The sequence below is a fragment of the Panthera pardus genome, unplaced genomic scaffold (assembly GCF_024362965.1).
Source record: "Panthera pardus isolate Hobbes unplaced genomic scaffold, ASM2436296v1 HiC_scaffold_3, whole genome shotgun sequence".
NCBI lineage: Eukaryota > Metazoa > Chordata > Mammalia > Carnivora > Felidae > Panthera > Panthera pardus.
The window spans coordinates 36617350-36630576 of NW_026526876.1; positions in this window are offsets into that span (position 1 = coordinate 36617350).

The window sequence follows — 13227 nt, forward strand, 5'->3', positions numbered from 1 at the left end:
GGAGACTTGTGGAACATAGGCACTCAGTGCAACCTGGGTCTCCTCCATCTCGGTCAGCTCCTGTGGAAGAAGGCAGCACCCAGGTTTCTGGGTCTGGGTCCTCTTTGGATCTCTGGAAACATTTGCTAGAAGGGCATGAGTGAGTTAGGGGTGGTACAGGGACACGAGGCAAAGAGAAGTCCCAGTCATTGAGGAAAGGGGGAAAGGATGACCCGGAATGAGCTACAGGTAGGGGCATGACCTAGGTAGCCACTTCCGGTCCTTGGCATGTCTAAAGGCGCAAGGGAACCCAGGTATCCCACACCTAGACATCTTCCGGGTCACTGGGGTGAAGGGTGCATGGGGACAGAGGGTGCATATTCTGGCAGTTTGTCTCCTTGATTTTTAGGGACTTGGGAAGGGGCTGGCTCAGTTACAGGGCAGAAAGTTGCTACGGGCTGGGAGGGAAGGGGGGAAAGCTAGTGTCCCCAGCCCAGGTCCTTCAGAACTGCAGGCTTTCATTTAATGACCCCCCCCCTCCCCGCACAGGAGAGGACGTGAGAGGTGGGGGGTGGTGCTGAAGGAGGACTGAGAAGCCCTGCCCAGAACGCTCTCCTCCCAAGTGGGATGGTGATCAGACAGGACCCTGGCTGCTCTGGCTACCTGTGGCTCTGTGGGAGTAATGCGGGGGGGGCATGAGGGGCTGAGAGAGTGTGGGGGCAAGGGATCCAGATCACCAGGCTTCTGGAAAAGTGAGGAGGATGACACAACTTTCATAGGGGCAAAGTGGAGGGAAGACCCCGCCGCGTCTGGAGAAGACGCCCAAGGGACCCGCTCGCTCTCGCCAGCACAGACCCAGAGCCAGATGTGATAGGGGTCAGGAGGACTTCACAGAAACCAAGCTGCCGTGGGTCTGTCTCCAACTGCCCAGTGAAGGTCCAGCGCCCAACAACATTCTCTCCAGCTCCAGCTGCTCTGCCCTCAGTCCCTCCTTCACCCACGACCTGCCTGCCTCGTCTTTGGGGACCCTGCAGTCCTGCCCCTCCCCCACCAGGATTTCCTTAGCCAGACCTTCCAGGCCATGGAGACCCCTGTCCCTCTTCGGGGTCCCCGTGGAGGCTGTCAGGTGATCCCCTGAGGAACGAAACAGCTCCTTTCAGAAGCTGGTGGTGTGTGTGCGTGCACGCATGTGCATGTGCGGGAATGTGTGGGTGCGTGTGTGTGTGTGTGTGTGTGTGTGTGTGTGTGTGTGTCAGGGGAGAAGCTGATCGCTGACAAAGAGGAGGGGTGTGTGGGTGAGTCAGCCGTGTTAATGAGAAACGACTCACCCTGCTGATTAGGACTAATGCAGAACAGAGGGGGTGGGGGGCTCACTCAATGACATCTTTATAGGGTAGGGGTGAACAGGCCAGCTCCCGCAGTCCCGTTTCTCCCTCAGCAAGGACAGGAGCAGAGCAACCTTGGCTTCTGCAGGAAGAATTGAGGTCAGACGCAAGGATGAACACAAGGAGGGCTCTCTCATTGGGACAGGGTGGGACAGGGTGTCTGGGAGCAGAGGCCAGCTCTTGTGGGGAAAACTGAGGGATCTTCCAGCACCCTGCCCCTGTTCCTGCCCTTCCTCCAATTTCTCTGGGTGGATTCCAGAGAAATTCTTGGCTCTCGGGGCTGTGGCCCCTAGTTGCCCGTGTGCCTTTAAGGTCCAGCTGTGTCTGCAGGCCCAGGGCCGTGAGGAGGTTCCAGCCTGCAGCGCCCCCTCCCAAGGCAGCCTGGAGAGGAGGCTTTGGTCTGGGGCACTGTCTATACAGATGTTAATGACCCAGGGAGGCCTGGCCAGGGGGAGGGCAAGAGGGGGCTGGGGCAGAGGGGAGGCCCCGGGCATCAGCTGGCTGCCCTGTCCCTGTGGCAGAGACAGAAGCCCCTGAGAAGCCACAGCTTCACCCGCGCCCCCCCCGCCCGTCCATGCCAATTCTGCCAAAGGCAAGGGCACCAGGCGTGCCTCACAGATGTTCCAGTTGGCTGTGAGAGTGTGGGCATGGGGGGAGGGAGGGGAGAGGCTGGGAGTGGGGACAGGATGGGTGTTGGCCAACACCTCCTAATTTGCATTACCACTGACACCCTTCTTGACCAAGAAAATGGAGCTAGAAATAACAAGGGGGGGGGGAGGTAGTTCCCTGGGGGGCTCTTTGAGGTTCCCTTTCCTTGCCTCCATCACTCCCACAGTGCAGGGAGGGAGGCAGGAGGTCAGGCCTTTTCCAGGCCCACAGCTGGCCCCTGTTGGGGGTGGGGGTAGTGCACCCACTGTAGCTCCTTCCTCCTCAGAGTGGGCAGACACCCCATCCTGACCTCCCACTTCCTTCGGCCCAGACACCCCAGATGCCCCAGACACCCAGCCCTGCCTCAGTCCTTCTTTGGAGCATAGTCCACTCACCCTTCCCTCCTCCAGGAACCCTCTCCCTGGGGGCCCTTCTCAAAGACATCGTGAGCCGAGCTCTGCCCTCATTGTTCTCTTCAGTCTGCGTCCTGCTACCCTGTCAGATTGGGCATTTCCCAGGGCAGGCCTATCCTGGGAACTGCTCAAGGGAACATTCTGCATGACAAATAGTCCCAACAATAGCAGGGGGGCTTGTGAGTAGATTCTAGCAGTGGCCAGAGGTGGACCAGGGTCCAGTGCGAGGGCTGTTGGGTGGGAGGGAGCGGGGACCCCCAGCTCTGTGAGAGGCCCGTGGTCCACTTTTACCTGGAGGGAGTCTCCGTGCCAGACCTCTCCTTTGTGAGTTCCTTGGAGAAGAGGACCAGGACTGTGGCATCTAGACATATTTCTCGCCCACCTCAGTGAGTACTGCGTAAACGTCCCCCCCCGCCCCCCCCCCCCCAACACACACAAGCGCATTTGGTGCTCATTGATGTGCATTGAATTCACTTCTGTCCCAAACAGGATAGGGAATGCCGCGTGGCAGCCACAGCCTGAAGGTGGGAGACGGGCCGAGCTAGGAAAGGAGGCTCCCTCTCGGCCAGAGGGGTCCTGGACCTGGAAGAGCCAAGTGGTGAGGGTGGCGGCAGAGCAGAAGGGCCTGGCAGGGAAACCAGGTCGCGAGAGACAGCCCAGAGAGCTGTGAACACGATGTGGGAAGGAGCGAACGGTGAACTGAGAACTCCCCCCGCTTCCCCCCCTCCAGAGATGCTATTTTGGAGGGAGAGAATATATATGCAGTGCAGGGGGCAAGGCAGGGGGAGTCTGCTGGCTTCCACGAGGGTCAGCCAGACCACCTGCTGCCTCCACTCTCCTGCCAGCTGTCTCCACTGGCCCTGGAACCCGTCCCCGCCTCCAAGCACTTCCCTCCCCATCGGAAAAGTCTTCTTGCTCTCTTGAACACAAGAGAAAGAAGCAGCAGCTAGGAGATTAGCAGCTGGCCCCTTGGTACCCCTTTGAGGGTCTCCTGAGGCCTCAGACCTAGGGAGAAGCTTCTATTTCCAGTCCTTCCTTGGAAAGAAAATGTGGAGGGTACTGTGAAGCAGGGGACCAGTATAGCTCGTGGGCCTCAGCACTTCTTTCCCCCAAGCCCCTACTTAGGCATTCTGCATGGATCCCCCCCCCCCCACACACACACACACACCGCCCAACCTCACACTTAGGGAGCGAACTTGGTGTTAAAAGAGACCAGGGCAGAAGGCGCGAGCGGACCCCTCCAGGTGCGGGAGCCAGTCTTGCCCCTTCTGGGCCAAGAAGACTGGACAGAGGTTGATGTCAAGTAGAGCCCTTGCTTGACATGAAGGGAAATTCCTGCGCCCCGGTTCAACCCCTCTGAGGGGCCTTGACTCATTTTGGGATGAAGGCTCCAATGCCCTGTGGGTTTCTGTGGTGGCTGGGGGCAGGGGGCGGACAGGGTGCACAGAGCAGGCGAGCCTGGCGAGCAGCGGAGACTTTTGTTTTCGTTTTTGGAGCCTGGCTCTTTTTCTGCCTGACAGTCCAGCCTCACCTGAAGGGGCCAGGCTGGCTGAGACGGGAGGAAGGCCCGACTTGTAGCCAGTGAGGTGCACAGTGAGGGCACAAGAGAGGGAACGTTAGGTTAGACTTTAGGAAGAACCCCGTGTGAAGACACTGAACCACGTTTCCCAGGTGAACCCAGGGATCTGGTCCCTTAGATGTTTTCCACGGTAGATGCCGCCCTCCCTCTGAGCCTGGGAGCTGGGGCTGGCATTGGGCAGTGCAGGCCAGAGGCAGGAGATGAGCCATCAGCCACTGTAGGTGGTGGGGGTCTGAAGGCTCCAGGGATGAGGGTGAGTTCAGGGGCAGAAGACATATGTCCTCAAGCCAGACTACGGGTATGGGATTTGAGTTAGAGAGCCACAGGTGAAGAAAACCTGTCTCTTCCCTCAGTCCTCCCCCACCCTGTCCTATGTCGCTTTCCTCCTTCTGACCTCAGACCAGGGAGGGACGGGAGGACGGAGAGTGGCTGTGGTGAAGGGGCACTGGCCCCATCCCCCTGCGCGCCAGAGGCCTGCAGGGGGAGGGGGTGGGGGAGCGAAACTCCCCCGGGGTAGAGGGACTGACTGGGTGGAGGTGTTCAGCAGAGGGGCAGGGGGAGGCAGAGAGCCCGTGTCGGCCCAGCCAGAGCCCCCTGCTCCAGAGGGACACCCAGCCCAGTCTTCCCGCCCGAAGGGAAGTAGGTGGATGGGGCTGATCGTGTGCCCATCGATCGTGTCCCTCCCTCTTCCTGGGACCCCGGGCCTTGTGGGTAGTGCAGGCGCTGAGCTCTCCTTCTCCCCAGACAGCAAAAGCAAACTGTGGCTGGGAGGTGACAGGGAGGATGGGGAGATGGTGTGAAGGGGATAGTTCACCCAGAAGCACGGGTGAGGGGCAGGGAAGAGGACAGTTTCCCCCTGGGGTCAAAGAGCCCCTTGCCTGCCTTGGCATCCCACTCCCTGCAGGCGGGGACTGGAAGGGGCAGAGGGCCGAGTGGGACTTGGCAGAGGGGTTCTCAGCCACCACCCACCCTGAGTCCTCAGAACTCTGGGATTTATGTGTCTCTGGTCTCGGGCACTGTCCGAATCCCCTGCAGTGAGCACGTGTGGGTCTCCTCCCCAGCAGCCAGCAGACAGCCTGTCATGCTTAGCTCCAGGTGCACAAAGGACATGACCGTCCCAGTTACACACACACACACACACACACACACACACACACCCTTCCTCACTTCCCAGGCCCCCAGCGACACCCACCCGCAGAGACGCACTTCTCCCAACACACATGGCATACACACACAGAATCTCACACAACCGGGAACACAGTGCCACACGGGTATGTCCCGGGTGCCACAGGGACACAGTCACACACTGCCTCGCATTCACATATGACCTACGTGGCCCCTGGGAATGGTGCGCGCCAGCACACGCGTGAGGTCCAACACGCACGCTCCTGGTTTCCAAGCTGACCCCATTACCCCGTGGTGTGCTGGTCTGTGTTTAACAACCGGCTCTCCAGTCCAAGCTGCCGTTGTGCCGGCCCTGAGCCCTGGGGAGGGGTGAACATAATCTGCTCTTTCAGGCTGGCTTGGGCCAGAGCCAGCACAGGCCCACCACCCTGTTATCCTTCATAGAAATCACATGATAAAGCTTAACCACAAATGGGCAGCCCCCAGGAGGCCTGCACCTGAGCTGCACTGACTCACCCTGGGGCAGATGCTTTCCCCATGGGGGTGCCTCCTTTCCCTCCCTTCTCCCACCCCCTCCACTCCTGTCCACATTCCACTTCCTGTCCCCTCACTTGTCCTCTTTCTCTGTCACCCCGGGGCTGTGGGCTGTGTTTGGCACTCAGGCACACAACTTTCACCTTTGCTCCCCCCTCTCCCTCCCGTGGCAGTGGCCACCAGATGTGGAGGGGGACAGGCCCATAGCTAATTCAGGCAGGCTTCCAGGAGGAGGACAAGGAGATGCCCTGTGTTTCCAGAAAAACACAAACCTCTCTGCCTCCTTGCGCCTGGCCTGCCCCCCTTTGACTTATTCTTCTCCCTTGTCATCAGGACAAAGGGTCTGATCGACACACCCACACCTACACCACCACCTGCCCAACTGCGGGCCTATGACGGTGGGGAGAGCCTCTCCTCTGAGAGTGTTCTGAGAGTGAGGACCTCCGCATCTAACCGTGCTCTGGGAACATTGAATCACTCCTCAGAGCTTCCGTTTCTCAATTTGAGAAGGAAAAAAAAAAAAAAAAAAAAAGGAAGGGTCTGGACCAGGTGGTTTTAATTTCCTTCTTGGCTCTGACATTTTGGCATTCTGTATTTCTGACAGTCTTCTAAAATCCGTTCTGTGGGAAGTATCCCTTATTGCTAATCCTGATCTTTTCCCAGCTCATGAGGGAAGAGAAGAGGTGTGGTTCGGGACCGGGGGACAGTGGGTACCACAGCCGAAGGAGCTGGAGACTGGGCCTGGGTGTCTGTAGGTTTGGGTTTGGGGCCGGGCAAGCCATGTACATTTGGGGAAGCTTCCAGCAGGCTCTGCTGCCTTTGCTACAGCTCCTAAATTATTCCTGAGGAAGAGGAATATATAAGAGGAAATGGGGTGAGGAAATGGTGTGGGAGGGGGAAGGGAGGAGGAAGGGAGGGAGGGAGGGAAGAAAAAAAGGGAAGGGAAGGGAAGGAAAGGGAAGGGAAGGGAATGGAGAAAAAAGATGAAATGAAACAAAATGAAAAGGGAAGAGGAAAAAAAAAAAAGTGTTCACCCTGGATCCAGGGAAGCAGCCAACCTAACCAGTAAAGTTGCCAGGTGGCATGAAGGTGACAGGAGAGAGAGGTGTTCCTGGTGGTTGATGAAGGCTTCCATGTGCATCTGTGAAGTGGGGGCAGTACCAGGCCCTCCTGAGCTGGGCTGTCAGTGCCCTGGGCAGGGGCAGGGGCAGGGGTCCAGGAGGCACCCCCTCCCTGTGCCCGGGGCCTCCTGCCCCTGCAGTGCTGCTCCTCTGAAAACAACTCAAACCACAAAATTGGCTTGCGGTTGGGTGAATATCAGTCACTGCTATTCAGCTTGGCTTCCTAGGATGACTAAAGGGGTTGGAAGCCCACCTTAATAGCCCCCCAAATCTTCAGAGGAGTCAGAGGCAGAGATGGAAATGTGGTTTGTGTTGGAAACTTTTGCTGGGATCCGAGCTTCCGCATGGCAGGGCTGTAGGCACTGTGTCCCAGCATATCTGTGGGCCCTGGGGTTTGCAGGGGTGGGGGGGGTCACCAAGGTAGGAGGTAACATTATTAATTCCTGGGCTGCTTCATCCAACTGCTTGGAGCAGGGAGGGGCTGAGGATGAGGACACTCAGGGCCCCTAAAAGTGTCCTCTCAATCTTCGTCTTCCAGCTCCAATTCTCAAGGGAGCCAGGAGCCAAGCTGCTGCTGAGGGCAGGACAGAGCACAGTGGTCCTCTGGGCAGGGCCTGGGTATCAGCCTGGCGGCCCAGGTGGTGCCTGGGCCTGGGACCAGAGTGCTCAGTTGGAATTTCCCCTCCCTGCCCCCACCCCCAGGTGGCCATGTGACCTGGAAACAGTCCCCTCTGCTCTCTGGGCCAAGTTCTGCTGAGGGTCTTTCAGGCAGGGTGGTAGAGATGGGAGAGGCCAGGCTGAGAAGGGAAACGCCCAGCCCCGGGCCCGCAGTCAGTGTCATGTAGACAGATAGTTCTGGAGTTGGACAGGGTCTGACCTCTCCATCCTTCCCAGAGTCAGGGAGAGAGAACCCAGGTGATCCTGGGTTCCAGGTGGAGGTAGGGCAGGTAAGAGCTGGATATTAATTTTTGTAATGTTTTTTTATTTTTGAGAGAGACAGAGAGAGAGAGCAAGCAGGGGAGGGGCAGAGGGGGAGGAAGACAGAAACTGAAGCAGGCTCCAGGCTCTGAGCTGTCAGCACAGAGGCTTGAACTCACAGCCGTGAGATCATGACCAGAGCCAAAGTCTGATGCTTAACCGACTGAGCCACCCAGGCGCTCCTGCCTTTGGCTATTAAAACTCTTGGCCCCCTTTCCTCCCTCCTCCTTTCTGTGCATCCACAAGGGAGGAAGTGGCATCCCTTCATCTCAATGTTATGCAAAGTGAGGTTAAAGCATCCTTTAGAAAGTTTTGCTATTTTTATTGATCTGTAACATCCCAAAGGAAGAAGTGCACTTGCCATGCAAATACAAGACAAGTATCCAGACCCCTCCCCCCAACCCCATGCCACCCTCAGCCTCACCTATGGAGGAAGGGTGAGACGGAGTATCCCAGCTGCCTGGTCCTCCCGATTCCGGATTCCGGTTCCTGGCTTAGAAAAGGAGCCAAGTAACCGGAGGCAGGCGGGTGGGTCCTACCCCTGCTCTTTTTTCTTTCTTTGGTGACTTTCTCATTAAGACTTGATTTCTTCTTCTTGAGATGAAAGGCTTGGATCCTTTCAGTGCTGACCCTTTGCACTTCTGTGATGCCAGTGAAGAAAGAGAAAGGGCAACTGTACCTGTACCCTTGACCCTTCTGCCCTCACCCCATCACCTGGGTCCTCGTAGCCCCCAGTGCCCAGCCCCGTCCCCGTCCTGGCCCTCACTCTCTTTCTGACTGGCCATTGTCTCAGTCTCTCTCTGTCTCCTGCTTTCACTCTGCCTCCCCATCTCTCTCTTTCTGTTTCGGTGCCTGCATTCCCCTCGCCTGCCCTAGGCTGGGGGTGGGCACACGTGAGTTCTAGATTGCTGACTCAGGCCATTCTAACCACACTCTCCCCAGGATTCGCTTTCCCCAAACTCCCCTGTCCTCACCTAGGGTCTGGGAACCGGGTCATCACGACCCCAGTTCTTGTCCCTTTGAGCCTTTATGCAGGTGGGAAGGTGGAGGGTCTGCACAGCCTGTCTGGGAACAGACCCCCCCCCCCCCACTGGCTGAGGGCTGGGGGGGTCCCCTGGTGGGCGGAAGACAAGTCAGTTTTCTGAAATGGGAAGTGCCTACCTCCTCACCTATTCCTGAATCCCCCAACTTCTGGGGAGGTCCAAGGGGGGGGGGGGGGCTTCTTCTCACTTTAGGAGGGGGAGGGGATTTGTTTCCTGACCTAGGCTACCGAGGACGTGTGATTCTGGGAGGGATGCAGAGTGCATGTGGACAAGAAACATAGGAAGGACATGCACGGAAAAAATGTGTGTCACGCATAGACACGCCAGAAGCATGACATGTGTCCTCCTCCACCCCATCCTCACCCTTGGAGGTTAGCGCGGAGCCAACCCCCAGAAACAGCCATAGACGTGTGTTGAGTGTGTGAACACACACACACACACACATACACACGCGCGCAAACGCTCTGTGCTCTGGAGCACACATCCTGAGTTAGAGGAGCGGACCGGGGAGCTGGGCTGAGTGGGGGAGGGGCAGGGCAGGGAGGGCAGGCTAGCTCCACCCCCCACCCCATGCCCCATGCCCGCTGTCCGCCTCCCCGCCTCCCCATCTCCCCATAGCTGGCAAGGTCTCTGCCCCCTTGACTTTTCCCAGCTTCGAGGAAATACCTCCCTTTAGGGGAAAGCGAGATCGTGAGGGGAAGCAGGGGAAGCACTGACTCGGGCAGAGGCATGAGCCTGATTTTCCAGTCTGGGGCGGGGCGGAGGGATATGGCACTGGGGACGCCCAGGCGGTGGGTCCTGACTCAGAGCCAGAACCACAGAGCTCCTCTGCTATATTGTCGTCGGGGAACAAGAAGCCACCAGGTTTATAAGAAACTGCGATTCATCTCTGTCCCCTTCCACCCCTCTGCAAGGGACCAAGGTTAGACTCGAAGAAGAGTGTAGGCAAGGAAGAGACTCTGCCTCAGATTATCTTTTGGGAAATCTTCCCTGGGCTTGTTAAAGAAGGATGGTGGCAGGTTCAGGGCGGTTTAGCTCTTGAGAAGAGCTGGGGCCAGAGGATGGGACCCTCGATTTCCCCAAATAAGTTGTCAGAGAAAGCCCGCTCCCCACTCTCAGCCTAGAACAGTTCTTTTTTTTTTTTTAATTTTTTTTTTTTTTAATGTTTAGGTATTTTTGAGAGATAGAGAGACAGAGCATGAGTGGGGAGGGGCAGAGAAGAGAGGAAGACACAGAATCCGAAGCAGGCTCCAGGCTCTGAGCTGGCAGCACAGAGCCCGACACGGGGCTCGAACCCACGGACAGCGAGATCATGACCTGAGCCGAAGTCGGATGCCCAACCGACTGAGCCACCCAGGCGCCCCCTTTTTTTTTTTTTTTAATGTTTTTATTTTAGAGAGAGAGGAACAGAGTGCAAGCAGGGGAGGGGCAGAGAGACAGGGAGACACAGAGTCCGAAGCAGGCTCCAGGCTCTGAGCTGTCAGCATAGAGCCGGAGGAGGGGCTCGAACCCAGGAACTGTGAGATCATGACCTGAGCCAAAGTCAGAAGCTCAACTGACTGAGCCACCCAGGCTCCCCAGAACAGGAGTTGTTAAGTCACACTCACTGTCTTCAGAGCTACTGCCGAGGCTGTGGCGGAGCTCTCTAGAACCATAGACAGTCGGGGTGACATAGGAGGAGCGGGGGCAGCTCCAGCTGGCTCTGCTGCCCCCTCTCAGCCACTGGCTCACAGGTCCCAAGGTGAGAGCAGGAGGGAGAGTGAGTGCGGGTTCTGTTAGCAGAAGGGCAGAGCTGAAGGTGTGACGAACTTCGGAGCCGGCAGAGAGCGGGAGACAGCACTGCCTGGCAGGGAGCGTGCGCAGTGGAGTCCTCCCGTCATTTCTAAGAGCTGCCCAGGTCCCCTCCCAACTCAGACAGAAACACCTAACAGCTTGGATGTCTGGCAGTGGGCCCGGTTGCCAGGGGCAGGGAGTTCAGAGAAGTGAAGCATGCCCCTGCTCCCCAATCCTGCACCTGGAAACCAGGACTCCTGGATTCTTCCTGTCTGGACCCGTTTTCCGTTTTCCTCCACTGCTGCCAGGCCCAACCCGGCCTTGGCTGGGCATCTGAGCCGGTCCCTGCCCCTTTCAGTTCCTAAGTCTTGCTTCCCACCCCTTCTGAACATAAGTGGGATGGGATTTGCTGAGGAATGGGGTTCATTTCTGCAGGGTCATCGGACAGAAAAGGACACAAGGACTGACTTCCCAAAGTACAGGGGAACGCCCACCAGGTGACTGGGGAAGCCTTAGGGTCTCGCCCTTCTCCAGAGAAAGGGAAAGGACTCTGAGCCACAAATGGGCTGGGTAGGATACCTTGGGAGAACAGAAGGATAAGGAATCAAAACAACGCAGAGCCTGGGGGGAAATTAAGCATCGGTTTTCCTCATCTGTAAAATGGGCAGAACTACAGTATCCTCTTTGCAGAGGCGGTCGGGTCACTAGCTGGGTGACCTTGACAAGGTACTTAATTTCTCTCTACTTCAGTTTCCTTCTCTGCAGAACAAGGACAATGATCCCTGCCCAGCTGACCTCATAGCATTGTGCCGGCTAAAGAAATCAAAGGCATGAATTGCTTGGGGTGTCCCCTTGTCTCATCCTCCCTGCCCCAAGCAACAGTGTGGAGAGTGGGATAATCAGGAAGGACTCAGGTTTTTCCACTTTCCAAACTCACTGGAAGTTCAGGGATGGGACAAGATATAAGCTGGACTCAGCACAATGTCTTGGGTAGCAGAAGCCTGGGAACCCTGGTACACAGCTCATTCCTGGGGCCCTGAGCCTTGGGTGGTGGCCTTAGGTCAGTGTGTGTGTGTGTGTGTGTGTGTGTGTGTGTGTGTGAGAGAGAGAGAGAGAGAGAGAGAGAGAGAGAGACAGACAGACAGAGAGAGAGAGGGAGAGGTGAAAACAGTGGACCCAGTATCTCGATTCACAGCCTCTTGTCCAGTTACTAAGGACTTGCCTGACCATAGCCATCCCTCCCCAACCCACAGAACACGTCAGGCTCTGGTCCAGTGATTGGAAAGAAATGGAAGCAGGCATGGGAGGGGGGCAGTGATGGGCGGCCACACCAGCTTCGTGCCCCCTGTGGCTGGAGATGCGGGTCCAGGGGCTGTCTCAGGGCCCCGCACAGAGTGCCAGCTGCCCATGGCCGTAGTGGAAGAAGGTTGGCAGGACGCCTTGTGACACTTTCTGGGTAACTGAGGGGGGTGGGCAGCAGACGACAGGCTCCCGGGGAAATCTCAGACTTGTGTGTCACAGCGGATCTTTGTCTGGGGTGGTAAGTGGGGTTAAACTCAAGGTCAGACCCAGCCAAATCCATTTTCATGCCAACATGGCCTCGGGTGTCCTCCATTGCCGTGGGAGGGACCCAGGTGTCCACTGAGCTGAGGATGGGACTGCTGATGCCTGATTTGTCCCTCCGCTCGGACACCGGTTCCTGGCCGGCTTCCGCCTGTGCCCGGGGTTTCCGAGGAACAGAGCAGGGCACGGGGAGCCACCATTCCACTCCCACAGTGCAGGGCTACTGCATAGGTTGGAGGGATCTCAGAAAAGGAAATGGGACTGAGCTGCAATCCGAGGGGCTGTGGGAAGACAACCGAAAGAACTTCCCAACCGTAAGCAGGTGGAGTGGGAGGTGGCTCTAAGCTGCTTCCATGGAATGAACACACTTCAGTGGTGTCTCCGAGTTCTGTCTGATACAGGCAGTCACCGATCTTCCATCTATTAAGTGCTTGGAGATCATCAACCTGTCCCGGGCTCCCGGGTCCCCTACCTCACTCCTCCTTGCCCTTTCTTTGTCTTGTGCCTTTCCTGGGACACTGTTACGCTTCATGGCAGGAGTTGGGAAAGAGGAAAAGGACGGAAAGAGGGAAATGGAAGCTCTGAGAACAGGCTGGAGGGCCAAGTGGACCCCAAGCAGGATGCAGGGGTAGGTGAATTTGTTCAGCCGGGCAAGAGACGTGGGATAAGTCAGCAGGCTGCCTTTGTAGCAGGAGGGCTTGAGGCCAGAAGGTAAGGACAGCTTCCCGAGGGGGCCACAGTCTCGGTTTCTAGAATAGAATGTGTATATATGTCGTGGGCGGGGTGGGGTGGACAGAGGCTGCATCTTCCTGCCTTCGAGGAAGAAGATGGTGCAACAGGAAGGCCAGGAAGGCCAGAAGGTAGACTGCAGGTAGGGTCCCAAAGTGTCCCCATGACACAGCGCTGAGGGAGACAGAGGGCCAGCTGCTGGGCCCGAAGCCTTCTTGTCCTCACTCCTAGCTCACCCGCCCCTGCAAATGTTCCCCAGCTCCCCCACCCCATTTTGGCCCAAAGCCCCCCGGGGGAAGCTACATGGCGTTCTCACCGCGGACCCAGTGCCGGCTGCAGCTTCTTCCCTCTGACCTA